General features: G+C 49.7%; 1 protein-coding gene and 17 non-coding genes across 67 annotated transcripts in view; all 18 read right to left on the minus strand.

Moving 5' to 3' along the window:
* The window catches only part of LOC106996620 (uncharacterized), an 86,954-nt gene that overhangs the window by 30,029 nt on the left and 34,096 nt on the right, over positions 1-22,829 (minus strand). For 48 of the 50 annotated variants that reach the window (XM_077939004.1, XM_077939003.1, XM_077939002.1 and 45 more), the window contains 17 exons: positions 21,101-21,234; positions 19,994-20,127; positions 18,846-18,975; positions 16,632-16,748; positions 15,810-15,943; positions 14,031-14,157; positions 12,891-13,023; positions 11,758-11,890; positions 10,623-10,754; positions 9,482-9,613; positions 8,352-8,483; positions 7,212-7,344; positions 6,101-6,233; positions 4,960-5,091; positions 3,826-3,957; positions 2,690-2,942; positions 840-971 (listed from right to left, as the gene is read on the minus strand). The gene's annotated coding sequence lies outside the window, so the exon portion shown is untranslated. The remainder of the gene's footprint in view (positions 1-839; positions 972-2,689; positions 2,943-3,825; positions 3,958-4,959; positions 5,092-6,100; positions 6,234-7,211; positions 7,345-8,351; positions 8,484-9,481; positions 9,614-10,622; positions 10,755-11,757; positions 11,891-12,890; positions 13,024-14,030; positions 14,158-15,809; positions 15,944-16,631; positions 16,749-18,845; positions 18,976-19,993; positions 20,128-21,100; positions 21,235-22,829) is intronic. The other 2 variants (XM_077938963.1, XM_077939000.1) reach the window with 2 other exon arrangements.
* Positions 682-773, minus strand: LOC114679924 (small nucleolar RNA SNORD116). Its single transcript, XR_003732014.1, has one exon. It is a non-coding gene; the product is annotated as a small nucleolar RNA SNORD116 (small nucleolar RNA).
* LOC114679921 (small nucleolar RNA SNORD116) lies at positions 2,542-2,633 on the minus strand. Its single transcript, XR_003732011.1, has one exon. It is a non-coding gene; the product is annotated as a small nucleolar RNA SNORD116 (small nucleolar RNA).
* LOC114679910 (small nucleolar RNA SNORD116) lies at positions 3,671-3,762 on the minus strand. The gene has a single exon (XR_003732000.1). It is a non-coding gene; the product is annotated as a small nucleolar RNA SNORD116 (small nucleolar RNA).
* On the minus strand, positions 4,806-4,897 carry LOC114679912 (small nucleolar RNA SNORD116). The gene has a single exon (XR_003732002.1). It is a non-coding gene; the product is annotated as a small nucleolar RNA SNORD116 (small nucleolar RNA).
* LOC114679913 (small nucleolar RNA SNORD116) lies at positions 5,947-6,038 on the minus strand. The gene has a single exon (XR_003732003.1). It is a non-coding gene; the product is annotated as a small nucleolar RNA SNORD116 (small nucleolar RNA).
* LOC114679914 (small nucleolar RNA SNORD116) lies at positions 7,058-7,149 on the minus strand. Its single transcript, XR_003732004.1, has one exon. It is a non-coding gene; the product is annotated as a small nucleolar RNA SNORD116 (small nucleolar RNA).
* LOC144330525 (small nucleolar RNA SNORD116) lies at positions 8,198-8,289 on the minus strand. The gene has a single exon (XR_013396786.1). It is a non-coding gene; the product is annotated as a small nucleolar RNA SNORD116 (small nucleolar RNA).
* LOC144330526 (small nucleolar RNA SNORD116) lies at positions 9,328-9,419 on the minus strand. The gene has a single exon (XR_013396787.1). It is a non-coding gene; the product is annotated as a small nucleolar RNA SNORD116 (small nucleolar RNA).
* Positions 10,469-10,560, minus strand: LOC144330527 (small nucleolar RNA SNORD116). Its single transcript, XR_013396788.1, has one exon. It is a non-coding gene; the product is annotated as a small nucleolar RNA SNORD116 (small nucleolar RNA).
* Positions 11,604-11,695, minus strand: LOC114679915 (small nucleolar RNA SNORD116). Its single transcript, XR_003732005.1, has one exon. It is a non-coding gene; the product is annotated as a small nucleolar RNA SNORD116 (small nucleolar RNA).
* On the minus strand, positions 12,737-12,828 carry LOC114679916 (small nucleolar RNA SNORD116). The gene has a single exon (XR_003732006.1). It is a non-coding gene; the product is annotated as a small nucleolar RNA SNORD116 (small nucleolar RNA).
* Positions 13,877-13,968, minus strand: LOC114679917 (small nucleolar RNA SNORD116). The gene has a single exon (XR_003732007.1). It is a non-coding gene; the product is annotated as a small nucleolar RNA SNORD116 (small nucleolar RNA).
* On the minus strand, positions 15,658-15,749 carry LOC114679918 (small nucleolar RNA SNORD116). The gene has a single exon (XR_003732008.1). It is a non-coding gene; the product is annotated as a small nucleolar RNA SNORD116 (small nucleolar RNA).
* On the minus strand, positions 16,478-16,569 carry LOC114679923 (small nucleolar RNA SNORD116). The gene has a single exon (XR_003732013.1). It is a non-coding gene; the product is annotated as a small nucleolar RNA SNORD116 (small nucleolar RNA).
* LOC114679922 (small nucleolar RNA SNORD116) lies at positions 18,692-18,783 on the minus strand. Its single transcript, XR_003732012.2, has one exon. It is a non-coding gene; the product is annotated as a small nucleolar RNA SNORD116 (small nucleolar RNA).
* Positions 19,840-19,931, minus strand: LOC114679920 (small nucleolar RNA SNORD116). Its single transcript, XR_003732010.1, has one exon. It is a non-coding gene; the product is annotated as a small nucleolar RNA SNORD116 (small nucleolar RNA).
* On the minus strand, positions 20,943-21,038 carry LOC114679939 (small nucleolar RNA SNORD116). Its single transcript, XR_003732029.1, has one exon. It is a non-coding gene; the product is annotated as a small nucleolar RNA SNORD116 (small nucleolar RNA).

Here is a 22,829-nt window from a genome sequence, read left to right on the forward strand (position 1 = left end):
TCCACTCCCAGCACCCCAAAGCCAACATGGCATTTGTGATGTGCAGTACACACTCGCAAACGTGGCTGACCATCCCCGTCTTAGGGTACCAAGTCAATACATGCATGGCGCCTTCTCATCCCCACCTGGAGTAACCATCGCTGGCCATGGGATTTCAGTTTCTCCGGAGGACATACAAATCACTCATGGAGCCAATCCACAGGATATTCTCCAGAAAGAGAATAAGCACCACTAACCTCTTCACAACTGACTTCCGCTGCTGCTACAAAAACACCACGGGCACTAAAAAGTCCTCAGCCATGAGAAAAATGAGCCAAAGAACAGCAAGGGTGTGGCCTTGGGCTCTTCCCAACCACAAGGAGCTATCTACCTCTGGAGGACAAGGGAACCCAGAGCCAGCACTCAAGGACAAACCTGGCCACACAGTGGCGGGTTACCGGCTAACTCTTCTGTGCCACCTGCACATTCCCCTAGTCCTGCAGACAGTGTGTATGCTGCCCCAGCCTCACAGAGAGAAGGCCTTCACACAACGAATCTCCTCGGCACAGGAGCGCCTACTGCCCCATGACTCCCTATGATCCAAAGTGGACCCCATCCTAAGCCTGGATGGATGGCTTAGTGCTACCTGCATCAACAAATGGAAGTTGTCCTTCTCTCCAGCCCCAGCTGGAGCCATGTGCTGGACCTCAGTTTGATGAGGACGACGGTATAGAGTTTTCACTCATTTTGTTCAGCTTTCCAAGGAATGCATGTATTGAGGTCATCATCGATCCATGCACAGTCTTTATCCCTACAAAGAAGGAACATCAGGGGCTTTTGGAAAATGGACATTTACCAACCTGTGGGATCCACCAGCAGCACCAAAGGAGACCAGATTCCACTTGTCAAGGGGCTCCCTGCCATCTCGATGGATCTTCCAAGATGAAGACTGTCCCTCGTAGCCACTGGCCTTACTTCCATTGCCACAACTCCTGGGAAGTGCAGAGGAAAAACAGGTGTTCTTCAGAACGGCAGGCAGGCACACATGTCAAAAGGGCCAGGCCATTCAATTCACTGTGGTGTATCCCATATGTACTTCCCACAGGCTACTGCCCTTTTGGGATGGGTGTATGGGTCTACCCAGGAACAAAGATATCAGGCATGTGTTAATTTTGAAGGCACTATCAAGCTACAGAGCCCTAAGTGTAAGAACTCACTCAAAACCACTCATTTACCACCACTGACTCAAAAGCCCTCCTCTTGGTCATCAGAGAAGACAAAGGCCACAGGGCTACTTAAATGAGGAGAGTTTCGGGGAAAAACTCTTCCAGTACAAAAGGCAATTTTCCTTCGGTCTTGAAGACTTTTCACCCTGGGCTACTTCAACACTTTTCAGATTGAGAAAAACGTTCAATAACAACTTAACCTCTACCTCAGCGTCTTCCTCACAGGTGCAGCTCAGAGATCCAGAGGAGCACCAGACACACTGACTCCCACAGGGCTTCTAAGGCACTGTGGCTGAGAACATCACACATTTTAAGGCACTTTCCTATGAACATCGCCACACAGTCTAAAACCTATGCATCACTGCCTGTGGACACTAGCCCTGTCCTACAAAAAGATGACTATTTCACAAAGAAGACTGCTGGGAAGCATGAGGAGAAATTAGAAAATAACCTAACATCACGAGCCACTATGGTAATTAAGCACAGAGACCTTCCTGGACCACCAAGGAGTAGAGATCTCCAGGATGCGGGAAGTCACTCTTACAATCAGGCACGCTGACTGCACTGAGGTGCCTGAGCGGTTCAGAGGCAAAGTATGCACAACCTAGGATGGGTAGAAACCCTGGGCCAATATAAGCTCAAATGCCTAACGGAGACAAGCATCTCACACAGGGTCCTGAACACAGACCAAGTCAGTCTGAGGAGTTGCAGAAGCACGTGGACCTGCCATCACATTCCTGTCCCAGCACCCTGAGGTCATCATGAAACGAAACGTGGGCGCCCTACAATGTCTGAAAGAGGCCCACAGCCATCGCTCCACGACCCACATGGAATGCTGTCCAGTAAATGCACATGCAGGCCTCTCCCCTTCCCACTGCCAAGACCCTTCCGGGGCGATGGGACTGGCTTCCTCCTAGGGACATACAAGTTCAACATGGATACCCGCTCTGGGCTCCTCTGCAGAAAGCAAATCAGCATCGCCATCCTCCTGAGGACTGCCTGCCCCCACTGCTACCCAAACACCATGGGAACTCCTACGTCTCCAAATGAGGATGAAAGTGAACCGAAGAAGTGCCCGGGAACAACACTGTGCTGTCTGCCCATGCAGAAGCCACTGTCTTCCTCGGGGGAGTGCAGGAGCCAAGGGGTATGAATCAAGGACACACACAGCCGCACAGAGGGAAGCGCTTCAACCAAGCTGTCTCTCAGCCACGGAAGTCCAAAATGCCCAGCTACTCCACTTCACCCAAAGACGACCCCATCCCAAGTGTTGACACAGCCCGTCTCAACAGATGGATGTTGTCCCTCTCTCTAGCCCCTGATGGAGCAGTGTGCTGGACCTCAGTTCGACGAGGATGACGGTATAGAGTTTTCACTCATTTTGTTCAGCTTTCCAAGGAATGTGTATATGGAAGTCATCATCGATCCAGTCTTTGCCTCTGCAAATGAGGAAAATCAGCACGCTTTAGGAAGGAATCACTTACATTCAGGAGGGTTCCATCAGCCTCCGAAGGAGCCCACACTCCATGTGGCCCCAGACTTCTGCCATCTCGCAGGATCACATGAGATGACAATCATTCCTTGCTAACATGAGCCTGCTTTTTACACGAACACCACTGGGGAGGTGCAGAGAAAACACGGACATGCATCAGAAAGGCAGGCATGTGCACAGGTTCCAAGGGCCATGTCATCCAGCCCGCTGTGATACATTTGCTGTCCGCCTGTCTCTGGCCTCACCTGTTCATAAACACAGAAATGCATGGACACAGGGATGCTCGTCTGGGGGTCAGGTGCCTTCAGAGTACATCATCCCACTAAAGAGCATATTTAGCATCCTTCTCAATATCGTTGCTTCAATACCTACAATGATGCTCACAAAGCAGGGGGCCCTCGACCCTTAACGAGAAAGGCTTTCACCTATATCTATATTGGGTTTAAGATAAGCCAGAGGCTCCTCGAGTATCAGAACCAACGAGCGGGAGCTCACTTGTTCATGCAATGTACATGTCCCCCAAAGACACAGGATACAACATGGGCACAGAGGCTATGCCTGGTGACCAAAACTCTAATGTCCTCAACCAAGGACAAAGTTAGCCAACAAATGACAAAGATGCGGCCTTGTATTCTCCTCCCAACCAGACAGATTGTCTTCTTTCAGGGGACCTGAGAACTCAGAACAAGGACTCAAGAACAAATTGGCAACCAGAGGTGGGCTACCAGCTAACTCTTGCTAGGCCACATGGACATTCACTTAGTCCTACAGACAATACATGTGTTACCCACCCTCACTGACAAAGTCCTTCAAACAAGAAATTTCCTGTGCATGGGAGCCACCACTCTCCTGTGACCCCATTCAACCATAAAAGACCCCATGTTAAGGCTAAACAGACCCCTTGGTATAACCCTTATCAAAAAATGGATGTTTTTTGGCCCTCTCTGTCTAGTCCCTGTTGGAGTAATGTGCTGGACCTCAGTTCGACGAGGATGACGGTATAGAGTTTTCACTCATTTTGTTCAGCTTTCCAAGGAATGTATATATGGAAGTCATCATCGATCCAAGCACAGGTTTCATCCCTACAAATGAAGAAACTCAGGAATGCTTTGGGATGGAATCACTTACATTAAGGAAGGTTTCAAAAGCCTCTGAAGGAGTCCACACCATGTGTGTCCAGGGGCTTCTTGCCATCTCCAAGGATCATACGAGGTGACAATTATTCCTCATGATACAAGCCTGCCTTGACGCCAACACCACCTGCAAAGTGCAGAGGAAACACGGGCGTGCTTCAGAAAGGCAGACAGGTGCACAGGTCACAGGGCCATGTTATCCAGTGTCCTGGGGTACATCTGCTATCTGCCTTTATGTGGCCTCCCTTGTTCATGGACGCAAAATGCACGGATGTGGGGATGCTCATCTCGGGGCTGGAGGCCCCTGCAGTGCACCATGCTGCTAAAGAGCACTGACATTGACCATACCTCTCAACATCACTGCTTCAATGCCTGCCATGCCACTCACAAAAGCTTTGGGACCATGAACCCCTAAGGAGGAAGGCATTAACCATATCGGGTTTAGGAGAAGTCAGAGGCCCCTTGGGTATCAGAACCAGCTTGGAGCAGGAGCTCACCTGTTCGTGCGAAATACATGTCCCCAAATCACATGGGATATAACACAGGCACACAGGCACATAGGCTATGCCCGGTGACCAAAACTCTAATGTCCTCAACCAAGGACAAAGTTAGCCAACAAATGACAAAGATGTGGCCTTGTACCTCCTCCCAACTAGACAGATGTGTTTCTTCCAGGGGACCTGAGAACCCAGAGCAAGGACTCAAGACCAAACTGGCAACCAGAGTAGGCTGCCAGCTAACTCTTGCTAGGCCACATGGACATTCACTTAGTCCTACAGACAATGCATGTGTTACCCACCCTCACTGACGAAGTCCTTCAAACAAGAAATTTCCTCTGCGTGAGAGCCACCACTCCTGTGACCCCATTCACCCATAAAAGACCCCATCGTAAGCCTGAACAGACCCCTTGGTATAACCCATGTCAACAAACGGATGTTGGCCCTGTCTGTCTAGTCCCTGCTGGAGTAATGTGCTGGACCTCAGTTCGACGAGGATGACGGTATAGAGTTTTCACTCATTTTGTTCAGCTTTCCAAGGAATGTATATATGGAAGTCATCATCGATCCAAGCACAGATTTAATTCCTGCAAATGAAGAAACTCAGAGTGCTTTGGGATGGAATCACTTACATTAAGGAAGGTTTCAACAGCCTCTGAAGGAGTCCACACCATGTGTGTCCAGGGGCTTCCTGCCATCTCCAAGGATCATACGATGTGACAATCATTCCTCAAGATACGAGCCTGCCTTGACGCCAACACCACCTGCAAAGTGCAGAGGAAACACGGGCGTGCTTCAGAAAGGCAGACAGGTGCACAGGTCACAGGGCCATGTTATCCAGTGTCCTGGGGTACATCTGCTATCTGCCATCTGCCTTTCTCTGGCCTCACTTGTTTATGGACACAAAATGCACGGATGTGGGGATGCTCATCTCGGGGCTGGAGGCCCCTGCAGTACACCATGCTGCTAAAGAGCACTGACATTGACCATACCGCTCAACATCACTGCTTCAATGCCTGCCATGCCACTCACAAAAGCTTTGGGACCATGAACCCCTAAGGAGGAAGGCATTAACCATATCGGGTTTAGGAGAAGCCAGAGGGCCCTTGGGTATCAGAACCAGCTTGGAGCAGGAGCTCACCTGTTCATGCGAAATACATGTCCCCAAATCACATGGGATATAACACAGGCACACAGGCACATAGGCTATGCCCGGTGACCAAAACTCTAATGTCCTCAACCAAGGACAAAGTTAGCCAACAAATGACAAAGATGTGGCCTTGTACCTCCTCCCAACTAAACAGATGTGTTTCTTCCAGGGGACCTGAGAACCCAGAGCAAGGACTCAAGACCAAACTGGCAACCAGAGTAGGCTGCCAGCTAACTCTTGCTAGGCCACATGGACATTCACTTAGTCCTACAGACAATGCATGTGTTACCCACCCTCACTGACGAAGTCCTTCAAACAAGAAATTTCCTCTGCGTGAGAGCCACCACTCCTGTGACCCCATTCACCCATAAAAGACCCCATCGTAAGCCTGAACAGACCCCTTGGTATAACCCATGTCAACAAACGGATGTTGGCCCTCTCTGTCTAGTCCCTGCTGGAGTAATGTGCTGGACCTCAGTTCGACGAGGATGACGGTATAGAGTTTTCACTCATTTTGTTCAGCTTTCCAAGGAATGTATATATGGAAGTCATCATCGATCCAAGCACAGGTGTCATCCCTGCAAATGAAGAAACTCAGAGTGCTTTGGGACGGAATCACTCACATTAAGGAAGGTTTCAACAGCCTCTGAAGGAGTCCACACCATGTGTGTCCAGGGGCTTCCTGCCATCTCCAAGGATCATACGAGATGACAATCATTCCTCATGATACAAGCTCGCCTTTTATGCCAACGCCACCTGCGAAGTGCAGAGGAAACACAGGCGTGCTTCAGAAAGGCAGACAGGTGCACAGGTCACAGGACCATGTTATCCAGTGCCCTGTGATACATCTGCTATTTGCCTGTCTCTGGCCTCCCCTGTTCACGGACGCAGAAATGCATGGACACGGGGATGCTCATCTCGGGGCTGGAGGCCCTCGGGGTGCACCATCCCGCTACAGAGCACTGACGTTGAGCATACCTCTCAACATCATTGCTTCAACACCTGCAATGGCACTCACAAAAGCCTTGGGACCACAAACCCCGAAAGAGGAAGACACTGACCTAAATCAGGTTTGGAATAACCCAGAGACTCCTTGCCTGACAGCCCCAGCTTGGAGCAGAAGACTGCCTGATCAGGCAACACACAAATCCTCATAACATACGGGATATGACATGGGCATGCGGCTAAGAGGCTATGCTGAGTGCCTGGAAATACAACGTCCGCCGCCAAGGACAAAATGAGCTAACAAATGAGAATGGTGTAGCCTTGTGCTCTCCCCACAACCAGAGGATCTGTCTTCCTCTGGGAATCTAGAGCTTGGACTCAAGAACAAACTTGGCCACCAGAGGCAGGCTACACACAAACTCTTCCCATGCCACCTGCCATTCACCTAGTCCTTCAGACAGTACGTTAGTTATCCCGCCCAGGGAGAAAGAAGTCCTTCAGACAAGCAATTTCCTGTGCATGGGAGCACTGCCCAAGGGGACCCCATCCTAAGCCTGGATGGACCCATTGGTGCAACCCATATCAACAAACGAATGTTGGCCCTTTCTGTCTAGCCCCTATTGGAGTAACGTGCTGGACCTCAGTTCGACGAGGATGACGGTATAGAGTTTTCACTCATTTTGTTCAGCTTTCCAAGGAATGTATATATGGAAGTCATCATCGATCCACGCACAGTGTTTGTCCCTGTAAATGAGGAAAATCAGAGTGCGCTGGGAAAGAACTGCTTACATTCAGAAGGGATCCAACAACTTCCGAGGGAGTCTTTGCCATTGTGTCCAGGGGCTTCCTGGTATCTCCGCGGCTCACATGAGATAACAATTGTCCCTCGCCAACACGGGCCTGCCTTCCATGCCAGTGCTACCTGGGACGTGTAGAGGAAACACGAGCATGCTTCAGAAAGGCAGACAGGTACACAGGTGACAAGGGCCATGTCATTCAGCCCCCTGCGATACATCTGGAATCTGCCTGTCTCTGGCTTCAACTCTTTACGGACACAGAAATGCAAGTACATGGGGATGCATGTCTGGGTCCAGGGTGCCCTTATAGCATCATCCTGCTAAAGAGCACTAATGTTGAGCATCCCTCTCAACACCATTGCTTTCACACCTGCAATGCACCTCACAATAGCCTCGGGGCCATGCAATCCTAATGGGAAGGCTTTGACCTACACCGGGATCAGGATAAGCCAGAGCCTCACTGCCTATCGGACTCAGCTTGGAGTGGGAGCCTACGTGTTCATGCCACATGCATGTGCTCACAACACATGGGATACAACATGGGCACACCGGCCTGAATGCTACGCCTGCTGACCACAACTTCACTGTCCTCGGTGAAGGATGAAATGAGCAGAAAAACAATAAAAGTCTGGCACTATGCTCTCTTTTCTCAAGTGCAATCACCTGTCTTCCTCCAAGGACCATGGAAACCCAGAGCCAGGACCCAAGGACAAACTGCCATGCAGAGGCAGGCTGCAAGCTAACTCTTCCTGGGCAACCTGCACATTCACCTACTCCTGCAGACAGCATGTGTGGTACCCTGGCCTCACAGAGTCCTTCAGACAAGGAATGTCCTGTGTACCTAGCCTCCACTCCCCTGCCAATCTCTGTTACCCAAATGAGACCCCATCCTAACCCTGGATGGACTCCCTTGGTGCAATGGGCATCATCAAATGAAATTTGTCCCTCTCTCTCTAGCCCCTGTAACAGCAACGTGCTGGACCTCAGTTCGACGAGGATGACGGTATAGAGTTTTCACTCATTTTGTTCAGCTTTCCAAGGAATGTATATATGGAAGTCATCATCGATCCACGCACAGATTTCATCCCTGCAAATGAAGAAACTCAGAGTGCTTTGGGATGGAATTACTTACATTAAGGAAGGCTTCAACAGCCTCTGAAGGAGTCCACACCATGTGTGTCCAGGGGCTTCCTGCCATCTCCAAGGATCATACGAGATGACAATTATTCCTCATGATACAAGCCTGCCTTGACGCCAACACCACCTGCGAAGTGCAGAGGAAACACAGGCGTGCTTCAGAAAGGCAGACAGGTGCACAGGTCACAGGGCCATGTTATCCAGTGTCCTGGGGTACATCTGCTATCTGCCTTTATGTGGCCTCCCTTGTTCATGGACGCAAAATGCACGGATGTGGGGATGCTCATCTCGGGGCTGGAGGCCCCTGCAGTGCACCATGCTGCTAAAGAGCACTGACATTGTACATACCTCTCAACATCACTGCCTCAATGCCTGTCATGCCACTCACAAAAGCTTTGGGACCATGAACCCCTAAGGAGGAAGGCTTTAACCTCTATCGGGTATAGGAGAAGCCAGAGGCTCCTCGGGGATCAGAACCAGCTTGGAGCAGGAGCTCACCTGTTCATGCGAAATACATGTCCCCAAATCACATGAGATATAACACAGGCACACAGCCTATGCCCAGTGACCAAAACTCTAATGTCCTCAACCAAGGACAAAGTTAGCCAACAAATGACAAAGTTGTGGCCTTGTACCCTCCTCCCAACTAGACAGATCTGTTTCTTCAGGGGACCTGAGAACCCAGAACAAGGACTCAAGAACAAACTGGCAATCAGAGGCGGGTTACCAGCTAACTCTTGCTAGGCCACATGGACGTTCACCCAGTCTTGCAGACAATGCATGTGTTACCCACGCTCACTGACAAAGTCCTTCAAACAAGAAATTTCCTATGCCTGGGAGCCACCACTCTCCTGTGACCCCATTCAACCATAAAAGACCCCATCCTAAGGCCAAACAGAACCCTTGGTATAACCCATGTCAACAAACGGATGTTGGCCCTGTCTGTCTAGTTCCTGCTGGAGTAATGTGCTGGACCTCAGTTCGACGAGGATGACGGTATAGAGTTTTCACTCATTTTGTTCAGCTTTCCAAGGAATGTATATATGGAAGTCATCATCGATCCAAGCACAGATTTAATTCCTGCAAATGAAGAAACTCAGAGTGCTTTGGGATGGAATCACTTACATTAAGGAAGGTTTCAACAGCCTCTGAAGGAGTCCACACCATGTGTGTCCAGAGGCTTCCTGCCATCTCCAAGGATCATACGATGTGACAATCATTCCTCAAGATACGAGCCTGCCTTGACGCCAACACCACCTGCAAAGTGCAGAGGAAACACGGGCGTGCTTCAGAAAGGCAGACAGGTGCACAGGTCACAGGGCCATGTTATCCAGTGTCCTGGGGTACATCTGCTATCTGCCATCTGCCTTTCTCTGGCCTCACTTGTTTATGGACACAAAATGCACGGATGTGGGGATGCTCATCTCGCGGCTGGAGGCCCCTGCAGTGCACCATGCTGCTAAAGAGCACTGACATTGACCATACCGCTCAACATCACTGCTTCAATGCCTGCCATGCCACTCACAAAAGCTTTGGGACCATGAACCCCTAAGGAGGAAGGCATTAACCATATCGGGTTTAGGAGAAGCCAGAGGGCCCTTGGGTATCAGAACCAGCTTGGAGCAGGAGCTCACCTGTTCATGCGAAATACATGTCCCCAAATCACATGGGATATAACACAGGCACACAGGCACATAGGCTATGCCCGGTGACCAAAACTCTAATGTCCTCAACCAAGGACAAAGTTAGCCAACAAATGACAAAGATGTGGCCTTGTACCTCCTCCCAACTAAACAGATGTGTTTCTTCCAGGGGACCTGAGAACCCAGAGCAAGGACTCAAGACCAAACTGGCAACCAGAGTAGGCTGCCAGCTAACTCTTGCTAGGCCACATGGACATTCACTTAGTCCTACAGACAATGCATGTGTTACCCACCCTCACTGACGAAGTCCTTCAAACAAGAAATTTCCTCTGCGTGAGAGCCACCACTCCTGTGACCCCATTCACCCATAAAAGACCCCATCCTAAGCCTGAACAGACCCCTTGGTATAACCCATGTCAACAAACGGATGTTGGCCCTGTCTGTCTAGTCCCTGCTGGAGTAATGTGCTGGACCTCAGTTCGACGAGGATGATGGTATAGAGTTTTCACTCATTTTGTTCAGCTTTCCAAGGAATGTATATATGGAAGTCATCATCGATCCAAGCACAGGTTTCATCCCTGCAAATGAAGAAACTCAGAGTGCTTTGGGATGGAATCACTTACATTAAGGAAGGTTTCAACAGCCTCTGAAGGAGTCCACACCATGTGTGTCCAGGGGCTTCCTGCCATCTCCAAGGATCATACGATGTGACAATCATTCCTCAAGATACGAGCCTGCCTTGACGCCAACACCACCTGCAAAGTGCAGAGGAAACACGGGCGTGCTTCAGAAAGGCAGACAGGTGCACAGGTCACAGGGCCATGTTATCCAGTGTCCTGGGGTACATCTGCTATCTGCCTTTATGTGGCCTCCCTTGTTCATGGACGCAAAATGCACGGATGTGGGGATGCTCATCTCGGGGCTGGAGGCCCCTGCAGTGCACCATGCTGCTAAAGAGCACTGACATTGACCATACCTCTCAACATCACTGCTTCAATACCAGCCATGCCACTCACAAAAGCTTTGGGACCATGAACCCCTAAGGAGGAAGGCTTTAACCTCTATCGGGTTTAGGAGAAGCCAGAGGGCCCTTGGGTATCATAACCAGCTTGGAGCAGGAGCTCACCTGTTCGTGCGAAATACATGTCCCCAAATCACATGGGATATAACACAGGCACACAGGCACATAGGCTATGCCCGGTGACCAAAACTCTAATGTCCTCAACCAAGGACAAAGTTAGCCAACAAATGACAAAGATGTGGCCTTGTACCTCCTCCCAACTAGACAGATGTGTTTCTTCCAGGGGACCTGAGAACCCAGAGCAAGGACTCAAGACCAAACTGGCAACCAGAGTAGGCTGCCAGCTAACTCTTGCTAGGCCACATGGACATTCACTTAGTCCTACAGACAATGCATGTGTTACCCACCCTCACTGACGAAGTCCTTCAAACAAGAAATTTCCTCTGCGTGAGAGCCACCACTCCTGTGACCCCATTCACCCATAAAAGACCCCATCCTAAGCCTGAACAGACCCCTTGGTATAACCCATGTCAACAAACGGATGTTGGCCCTCTCTGTCTAGTCCCTGCTGGAGTAATGTGCTGGACCTCAGTTCGACGAGGATGACGGTATAGAGTTTTCACTCATTTTGTTCAGCTTTCCAAGGAATGTATATATGGAAGTCATCATCGATCCAAGCACAGGTGTCATCCCTGCAAATGAAGAAACTCAGAGTGCTTTGGGATGGAATCACTCACATTAAGGAAGGTTTCAACAGCCTCTGAAGGAGTCCACACCATGTGTGTCCAGGGGCTTCCTGCCATCTCCAAGGATCATACGAGATGACAATCATTCCTCATGATACAAGCCCGCCTTTTATGCCAACACCACCTGCGAAGTGCAGAGGAAACACAGGCGTGCTTCAGAAAGGCAGACAGGTGCACAGGTCACAGGACCATGTTATCCAGTGCCCTGTGATACATCTGCTATTTGCCTGTCTCTGGCCTCCCCTGTTCACGGACGCAGAAATGCATGGACACGGGGATGCTCATCTCGGGGCTGGAGGCCCTCGGGGTGCACCATCCCGCTACAGAGCACTGACGTTGAGCATACCTCTCAACATCATTGCTTCAACACCTGCAATGGCACTCACAAAAGCCTTGGGACCACAAACCCCGAAAGAGGAAGACACTGACCTAAATCAGGTTTGGAATAACCCAGAGACTCCTTGCCTGACAGCCCCAGCTTGGAGCAGAAGACTGCCTGATCAGGCAACACACAAATCCTCATAACATACGGGATATGACATGGGCATGCGGCTAAGAGGCTATGCTGAGTGCCTGGAAATACAACGTCCACCGCCAAGGACAAAATGAGCTAACAAATGAGAATGGTGTAGCCTTGTGCTCTCCCCACAACCAGAGGATCTGTCTTCCTCTGGGAATCTAGAGCTTGGACTCAAGAACAAACTTGGCCACCAGAGGCAGGCTACACACAAACTCTTCCCATGCCACCTGCCATTCACCTAGTCCTTCAGACAGTACGTTAGTTATCCCGCCCAGGGAGAAAGAAGACCTTCAGACAAGCAATTTCCTGTGCATGGGAGCACCTACTTCCCTGTGACTTCCAACTGCCCAAAGGGACCCCATCCTAAGCCTGGATGGACCCATTGGTGCAACCCATATCAACAAACGAATGTTGGCTCTCTCTGTCTAGCCCCTATTGGAGTAATGTGCTGGACCTCAGTTCGACGAGGATGACGGTATAGAGTTTTCACTCATTTTGTTCAGCTTTCCAAGGAATGTATATATGGAAGTCATCATCGATCCACGCACAGTGTTTGTCCTTGCAAATGAGAAAAATCAGAGTGCTCTGGGAAAGAACTGCTTACATTCAGAAAGGATCCAACAACTTCCGAGGGAGTCTTTGCCATTGTGTCCAGGGGCTTCCTGGTATCTCCGCGGCTCACATGAGATAACAATTGTCCCTCGCCAACACGGGCCTGCCTTCCATGCCAGTGCTACCTGGGACGTGTAGAGGAAACACGAGCATGCTTCAGAAAGGCAGACAGGTACACAGGTGACAAGGGCCATGTCATTCAGCCCCCTGCGATACATCTGGAATCTGCCTGTCTCTGGCTTCAACTCTTTACGGACACAGAAATGCAAGTACATGGGGATGCATGTCTGGGTCCAGGGTGCCCTTATAGCATCATCCTGCTAAAGAGCACTAATGTTGAGCATCCCTCTCAACACCATTGCTTTCACACCTGCAATGCACCTCACAATAGCCTCGGGGCCATGCAATCCTAATGGGAAGGCTTTGACCTACACCGGGATCAGGATAAGCCAGAGCCTCACTGCCTATCGGACTCAGCTTGGAGTGGGAGCCTATGTGTTCACGCCACATGCATGTGCTCACAACACATGGGATACAACATGGGCACACCGGCCTGAACGCTACGCCTGCTGACCACAACTTCACTGTCCTCGGTGAAGGATGAAATGAGCAGAAAAACAATAAAAGTCTGGCACTATGCTCTCTTTTCTCAAGTGCAATCACCTGTCTTCCTCCAAGGACCATGGAAACCCAGAGCCAGGACCCAAGGACAAACTGCCATGCAGAGGCAGGCTGCAAGCTAACTCTTCCTGGGCAACCTGCACATTCACCTACTCCTGCAGACAGCATGTGTGGTACCCTGGCCTCACAGAGTCCTTCAGACAAGGAATGTCCTGTGTACCTAGCCTCCACTCCCCTGCCAATCTCTGTTACCCAAATGAGACCCCATCCTAACCCTGGATGGACTCCCTTGGTGCAATGGGCATCATCAAATGAAATTTGTCCCTCTCTCTCTAGCCCCTGTAACAGCAACGTGCTGGACCTCAGTTCGACGAGGATGACGGTATAGAGTTTTCACTCATTTTGTTCAGCTTTCCAAGGAATGTATATATGGAAGTCATCATCGATCCATGCACAGTCTTTGTCCCTGCGGAGGAGGAGTATCTGGAGCTTTTGAGAAATGGACACTTACCATCCTAAGGAATCCGCTAGCACCTGAAGGAGCCCATGCCACACATATCAAGGGGCTCCCTATCAATTCCAGGGATCTCCCAAGACCAAAATTGTCCTTCATGGCCTTCCTTCTATGCCCGCAACACCTGGAAAGTTCAGAGGAAAAACAGGTGTGCTTGAGAACAGCAGGCAGGTACATACGTTGCAAGGGCCATGCCATTCATCCCACTGTGATGTATATTGTATGTATCTCCCACGGGCAGCCCCTCTTGTTGGGACATGTGCATGGGTGTAACCAGGCATGAAGCTATCAGGCACACAGAAATTTTGAGGGCTCCATCCAGCTACAGAGCACCAAGCATAACAAACTCTCTCAACACCACTCATTTGCCACCTCTGAATCAAAAGTCCTGCTCTTGGCCATCAGAGAAGATGAAATCCATGAGGCTATTTCAATGAGGACAGTTTCAAGGAAAGCCTCTTCTTGAGCAAAGGGCAATTTTCCTTTGGCCTTGAAACACTTTCACCCCAGGCTCCTTTGACACTCTTCCCACTGAGAAACATGCTCAATCACAAATCAACCTCTACCTCATAGTTTTCCTCAAGGGTACAGCTCGGGGACCCAGAAGAGCATGAGACACACTGAATCCTACAGGGCTTCCAAGGCACTAAGACTGAGAACACCAAATATCTTAAGGCACTTGGCTGTGAACATGGCTATGGAGTCCAAAACCTATCCATCACTGGCCTACGGACACTAGCCCTGTCATATAATTCAAAGACAATTTCACAAAGACTTGTGTGAATTGTCACACACAACTAGGAGGAATTTGAAAATAACATCACGAGCCACTAAGGTATTTAAGCACAGAGACCTTGCTGGGTCACACTTCTGAGTACAAGTCACCAGGATACGGAAACCTACACGCTCATCATCAGGCACCTCAAATGCACCAAGGAAAAGCCTCCCACAGAGGTTCCTGAACACAGACCTTCCACAAGTCAGTCTGCAGAGATGCAGGAGCACGTGGACCCACAATGACGTTCCCATCCCAGCACCCTGAGGTCATCATGAAATGGACCATGGGCACCCTACAATGCCCGAAAGAGACTCACAGTCATCACTCTGTGACCCAGACAGAAGGCTGTGCAGTACACACATGCACAGCTCTCTCCCCTTCCACTGCCAGCATGCTTCTGGGGCCATGAGATTTGGGTTTCCTCCTATGGACATACAGGTTCAATGTGGATACTCTATCTGGGCTCCTCTGCAGAAAGCAAATCAGTATTGCCACCCTCCTCACGACTGCCTGCCCTTGATGATACCCAAACACCATGGGAACTCCCATGTCTCCGACTTAGGATAAGAGTGAGCCGAAGAAGTGCCTGGGAACAACACTGTGCTATGTCCCCATGCAGAAGCCACTGTCTTCCTCGGGGGAGGGCAGGAGCCAAGGGGTATGAATCGATGACACACACAGCCGCACAGAGGGAAATGCTTCAACCAAGCTGTCTCTCAGCCACAGAAGTCCAAAATGCCCAGCTACTCCACTTCGCCCAAAGACAACCCCATCCCAAGCATTGATGCAGCCCGTGTCAACAAATGGATGTTGTCCCTCTCTCTAGCCCCTGATGAGCAGTGTGCTGGACCTCAGTTCGACGAGGATGACGGTATAGAGTTTTCACTCATTTTGTTCAGCTTTCCAAGGAATGTATATATGGAAGTCATCATCGATCCATGCACATTATTCATGCCCGAAAATGAGGAAAATCAGGACTTTAGAAAGTGGACACTTACATTCAGAAGGGATTCAACAGCCTCCAAAGGAGCCCGCACCACATGTGTCCAGAGTCCTCGTGGCATCTCCGAGGATCGCACAAGGCGAAGATTGTCCCTCGAAGATACCTCCTTTCCTTTCATGCCAACAGCACCTGGGAGGTGCAGAGGAAACACAAGTGTGCTTCAGAAAAGCAGACACATTCAGAGGTCATGAGGGCCGTGTCATCCGGCCCCCTATGGTATATCTGGTATCTGCCTGTCTTTGGCTTCCCTGTTTACAGATATAACCAGAACTGCAATGTCCTTGAACAATGATGAAAATGAGTGGAAAAAACAGCAACGGTGTGGCGTTGTGCTCTCTTCCCAAGCACAAACACCTGTGTTTCCTCAAGGGAATGATGGAACCCAGAGCTAAGACTCAAGGACAAATACGGCCACCAGAGGCCGCCTACAGGCTAAGTCTTCCCATGCTACCTCCACGTTCACATAGTCCCGCAGACAGCGTGTGTGTTACCTTGCAGAGAGAAGTCCCTCAAACAATTTCCTGTTTATGAGAGATCCCACAACCCTGTGACTACCCCTTGCAGAAAGGGAGCGCCTTCTACAACTGAACAACCCCCTTGGTGCAACCTGCAGCAACAAATGAAACTTGGCGCTCACTCCAGCCCCTGTAAGAGCAATGTGCTGGACCTCAGTTCGACGAGGATGACGGTATAGAGTTTTCACTCATTTTGTTCAGCTTTCCAAGGAATGCATGTATGAAAGTCATCATCGATCCATGCACAGTCTTCATGTCCACAAAGGAGTAATATTAGGGGGTTGTGGGGAACAGATACTTACCAGCACCTGAAGAGGCCCACGCCGCACGTGTCCTAGGACTCCCTGCCACCTCCAGTGATCTTCTAAGAGCAAGATCATCCATTGTCTCCACTGGCCTTCCTTCCATGCCCACACCACCTAGGAAGTACAGAGGCAACACGGGTGTGCTTGAGAAAGACAGGCATGCCATTCAACCCCCTGTGGGATATCCTATCGCTACTTCCCACGGGACACCCATTTGAGGATGTGTGCACAGGAGCACCAGGCAGGAAGGTCTGAGTCACACATACCTTTTGAGGGCACCATCAAGTTACAGAGTACTAAGTGTGAAGAACTCTGAACACCACTCATTTGATGCCCCGACTCAAAAGCCCTTCCCTTGGCTATCAGAGAAGCCACAGACCACAGAGATATCTGAATGCGGAGAGTTTTAGGGAACAAAAACTCTTCCTGTGCAGAGGGCAATTTTCCTTCAGCCTTGAAGCATTTTTACTGCAAGGATCTGTCAACACACTTCACATTCAAGAAACATGTTCAATCACAAATCAACCTCCACTTCGGGGTCTTTCCCACAGGTGCAGCCCAGGGGCCCAGAAAAGCACCAGACACACTGAATCCCACAGGGCTTCTAAGGTGCTGCGGCTGAGAACAGCATACATCTTAAGGCACTTGCATGCAAACATGACCGTGGAGTCCAAAACCTATCCATCACTGGTCTGTGAACACTAGCCCTGTCCTACCACAGGATGATTATTTCACAAACAAGTCTGTTGTGAAGAATTAGAAAGAATTTAAAAATAGTCTAACATCATGAGGCACTGAGGTATTTAAACACAGCGACCTTGCTGGATTGCTTTACTAAGTAGAAGTCACCATGATACGGGAGCTCACACACGTATCACCAGGCACCTGAGCCACATGGAATTGTGTGAGCAACTCAGAGAAAAACGACATCAGCCTTTCCTGAGAAAACCATCCCCAAATCAACACAGGGAAACAGGGAGCAAACAACCTTTGCCAGCAGTATGCACAACATGTTGACCTGGGCTGATATCACCTCAATTTTTTTTTTTTTTTTTTTTTTTTTTTTTTTTTTTTGAGATGGAGTTTCGCTTTTTTGCCCAGGCTGGAGTGAAGTGGCCTGGTCTTGGCTCATTGCAACCTCTGCCCCCTGGGTTCAAGCAATTCTCCTGCCTCAGCCTCCCGAGTAGCTGGGATTATAGGCGCCCGTCACCACGCCCAGCTAATTTTTTTTTTTTTTTTTTAATAGAAATGGGGTTTCGCCATGTTAGCCAGGCTGGTCTTGAACTCCTGACCTCAGGTGATCCACCCGCCTTGGCCTCCCAAAGTGCTAGGATTACAGGCATTAGCCACCACGCCCAGCCCCATCTCAAATTCTTAACGGAGACAAGCAACAGAGGGCCTGAACACAAACCTGACAAACCAAGTCAGTCTGTGGAGTTGAGGGAACATGTGGATTCGCAATTACACTGCCATCCCAGCATCCCAAGGTCATCATAAATAAACCATATGCACCCTACAACACCCAAAAGAGGCTCACAGTCATCTCTCCACGACCCAGACAGAAGACTGTGGTAAATGCATGTGCAGCTCTCTCCCCTTCTAAGTACCAGGACCCTTCAGGGGCCATGCAGTTTGGGTTTCCTCCTAGGGACATACAAGTTCAACATGGATACGCTCTCTGGGCTCCTCTGCAGAAAGCAAATCAGCATCGCCATCCTCCTGACGACTGCCTGCCCCTGATGTTATCCAAACACCATGGGAAGTCCTATGTCCCTGGCCAAGGATGAAAGTGAGTGCAAGAGGTGCCCAGGAATGACCTTGTGCTGTCCCCCATCGTGGAAGCAATAGTCTTCCTCTGAAGGTCAAGGGACCCAAGGGTACAAATCGCGGACACACCTGACTGCCTGCAACCAAGCTGTCTCTTAGTTACAAATGTCCAAAATTCCCAGCTACTCTCCTTTGCCAGAAAAAGACCCCATCCGAAGCCTTGGTGCAGCCTGTGTCAACAAATGGACATTGTTCCTCTCTCTTTTGAGCCCCTGATGGAGCAGTGTGCTGGACCTCAGTTCGACGAGGATGACGGTATAGAGTTTTCACTCATTTTGTTCAGCTTTCCAAGGAATGTATATATGGAAGTCATCATCGATCCACACACAATCTCCATCCCTGCAAATGAGGAAACTCAGGGTGCTTTGGAGTAGAATCACTTACATCCAGGAGGATTCCAACAGCCTCTGAAGGAGCGAACACTGTGTATTGTCCAGGGCTTCCTGCCATCTCCAAGGACCACACAAGACGATGATCATCCCTCATGACACAGGTTTGCCTTTTACACCATCACCTGCGAAGTGCACAGGACCCAGAAGCATGCTTCAGAAAGGCAGACAGGTGCACAGGTCACGAGGGCCATGCTATCTGCCCCCCTGTGGTTTATCTGGAATACGCCTGTCTCTGGCTTCCCTTGTTCTCACGTGAACCCAGAAATGTATGGACACAAGTATGCTCGTCTTGGGGATGGCGGCCCTTGGAGTGCATCATCCTGCTGAAGAGCACTAATGTTGAGCATCCTTCTCAACATCCTTGCTTCAACACCGGCAATGCCAGTCACAAAATCATCAAGGCCCCGCACCCCTAAAGAGAAAGTCATTGACCTCTATCTGGTTTGGGATAACCCAGAGCCTCACTGTCTATCAGCCCCAGTTTGGAGAGGAAGCCTACCTGTTCATGCCAAATACACATCCTCACAATGCACAGGATACAAAATGGGCACAGAGGCACAGAGGCTATGCCAGGTAAACACAACTCCAACATCCTCAGCCAAAGACAAAATGAGCCAACAAATGGCAAAGGTGTAGCCTTTTGCTCTCCCCGCAACCAGAAGGATCTGTCTTCCTCTGAGGGACTTTGGTACCCACAGCTTGAACTCAAGGACAAACTTGGCCACCCTATTATAGGCAGGCTACCAGTTAACTCTTCCCATGCAATCTGCCATTCACCTAGTCCTCCATATAGTGCGTGAGTTATCCGCCCTAGGACACAGAAGTCCTTCAAACAATGAATGTCTTGTGCATGGGAGCTCCTACTCCCCTGTGTCCACCATTCACCCAAAGAAACCCCATCCTAAGCCTGGATGGGACCCTTGGTGGAACCCATGTCAGTGAATGAATGTCGGCCCTCTCCGTCTAACCCGTTAGAGTAATGTGCTGGACCTCAGTTCGACGAGGATGACGGTATAGAGTTTTCACTCATTTTGTTCAGCTTTCCAAGGAATGTATATATGGAAGTCATCATCGATCCATGCACAATCTTTGTTTCTGCAAATGAGGAAAATCAGGGTGCAGTGGGAAGGAACTGCTTACATTCAGGAGGGATCCAACAGCCTCCAAAGAAGCCTACACCATGTGTGTCCAGGAGCTTCCTGGCATCTCTGAGAATAGCACGAGATGATGATTGTCCCTCACCAACATGGGCCTGGCCAATTCATCATGGCCACCTGGGAGGTGAAGAGAAAACATGGGTGTGCTTGAGAAAATCTGACAGATGTACAGTACACAAAGGCCATGTCTTCTGGTCCCCTGCAGTATATCTGGTTGATACCCAACTCTGATTTTACCTGATTTTGGACACAGAAATGCACGGACAAGGGCTCAGGTGCCCCTGTAGTGCATCAGCACACTAAAGAGCAGTGACACTGAGCTTCCCTCTCAACATCCTTACGTCGACACCTATAATGTCACTCACTAAAGCTACGGGGCCATGCAATTTTAATGAGGAAGTCATTGACCGACACTGAGCTGGGGTTAAGCTAGAGACTCCTTGCCTATCAGGCCCAGCTTGCAGTAGGAACCTCTGTGTTCCTGCCATATGCATGTACTCACAATGAATGGGACACAACATGGGCACACTTGCCTGAAAGCTATGCCAAATGACTGGAACTCCACTGTTCTCAAACCAAGAATGAAAAAAAAAAAAAAAAAAAGGCAAAAGTATGTCCTTGTTCTGTCTTCCCAAAGATAATCACTTGTCTTTCTCCAGGGGTTGTGGGAACCCAGAGCCAGGAGTGAAGGACAATCCTGGCCACCCAGAGGCAGGCTATAGGTTAACTCTCCCTGAGCAACCTGCACATTTGCCTAGTCCCACAGACTGCATGTGTGCTACCCCAGCCTCGTAGACGGAAGTCCAGTACACATAGCCTCAACTCCCCTGTGACTCTCCTTTGCCCAAACAGAATCCCTTCCTAAGCCTGGACAAACACTTCATGCATCAGGAATAAAAAAAAAATGAGAGTTGTCCCTCTCTAGCCCCGGTGGACCTCAGTTCAGCTAAGATGATAGTATAGAGTTCCCACTCATTTTGTTCAGCTTTCCATACAAGGAATGCATGTATGGAAGTCGTCACTGATGCATGCACAGTATTCATTCCTGTAAAGGAAGAACAGTAGGGTCTTTTGAGAAATGAACACTTACCATATAAAGGGATCCACCGGCACCCGAAGGAGCCCATGCCACATGTGTCCAGGGGTTCCCTGCCATCTCCAGAGATTCCCCCAAGATGAAGTTCATCCCTGCAGCCTCTGTCTGTCTTTGCATGCCCATGCCACCTGGGAAGTGCAGAGGAAAAACAGGTGTGCTTGAGAAAGGCAGGCAGGTACACAGATTGCAAGGGCCATGCCATTTATCCTGCTATGCTGCATTCCGTATCTACTTCCCATGGGCGACCTCTCTTTGGGGATGTGTGCATGGATATATCCAGGCATGAAGGTATAAGACAAGCATGCATTTCAAGGGCACAGTCAAACTAGAAAACACTAAGCGTGAGGAACTCTCTCAAGACCACACTTTCACCACTCTTGACTCAAAAGCCATTCTCTCGGCCATCAGAGAAGACAACAGTCATGAGGATATTTCAATGGGGAGAGCTGCAGGGAAAAAGTGTTCCAGCACAAAGAGCAACTTTCCTTCGGCCTTGAAGCGTTTTTACCATGGGCTCCTTCCACACACTTAGAATTGAGAAACACAATCACTAATCAACCTCCACCTCTGGGCCTTCCTCACAGGTGCAGCTCAGAGACCCGGAAAAGCATCAGACATGCTGAATCCTACAGGGCTTCTACGGTGCTGTCCCTGAGAACACCATACGTATTAAGCCACTTGCCTGTGAACATGGCCACAGAGTACAAAAGCTCTCTGTCACTGGCCTGTGGATGACAGCCCTCATACAACTGGATGACTATTTTGCAAAGAAGGCTGTTGTGAAGAATTAGGAGGAATTTGAAAATAACCTAACATCACAAGACAATGGAGAATTTAAGTGCAGAGACCTTGACGGGTCACTTTTCTGAGTGCATGTTACCATGACACGGGAAGTGACACACTCTTACAACCTCAACTGCATTGAAGTGCCTGAGCAGTTCAGAAGCAGATGGCATCAGGCTCTCCTGAGCAAAACTTCCCCTCATCAATAGAGAGGGAGCAACAAGCCCTTCCAGCAGCATGTACAACCTTGGAAGGGTAGAAACCCTGGGCCAACATCTGCTCAAATGCCTAACACAGACAAGCATCCCACAGGGGGTCCTGAACACAGACCTCTCAATCCAAGTCAATCTGCGAAGTGGCAGGAGCACATAGACTTGAAATCTCATTCCCATCCCAACACCCTAAGGTCATCATGAAATGGACCATGGCACCCTACCACTCCCCAAAGCAGCTCACAGTCATTGCTTCACACCCACATGGAATGCTGTTTGTACATGCATGCACAGCCCTCTCCCCTTCCCACCACCAGTACACTTCAGGGACCACAGGACTTGGGTTTCCTCCTATGGACATACGAGTTTAACATGGATACTGTCCCTGGGCTCCTCTGCAGAAAGCAAATCAGCTCACCACCCACCTCATGGCTGCCTGCCCCTGATGCTACCCAAATACCTTGGGAACTCCCACGTCCTCGACTGAGGACGAAAGTAAGTGAAAGAAGTGTCCAGGAATGATGTGCTCTCTCCCCACAGGAAAGCAATGGTATTCCTGTGTGAGGGGGGAGGTGACGGATCAAAAGGGTATGAATCAAGGACACACGTAGCCATGCACAGGGAGGCTATTGGCTACTGCTTCCTGTGCCGCCTGCAGCTTCACGTTCTGCAGCTTCCTCTTAGAGGAAATTCCTTCAACCAAGTTGTCTCTTAGCTACAGAAGTCAG

This window comes from Macaca mulatta, chromosome 7, assembly GCF_049350105.2.
Source record: "Macaca mulatta isolate MMU2019108-1 chromosome 7, T2T-MMU8v2.0, whole genome shotgun sequence".
Lineage (NCBI taxonomy): Eukaryota > Metazoa > Chordata > Mammalia > Primates > Cercopithecidae > Macaca > Macaca mulatta.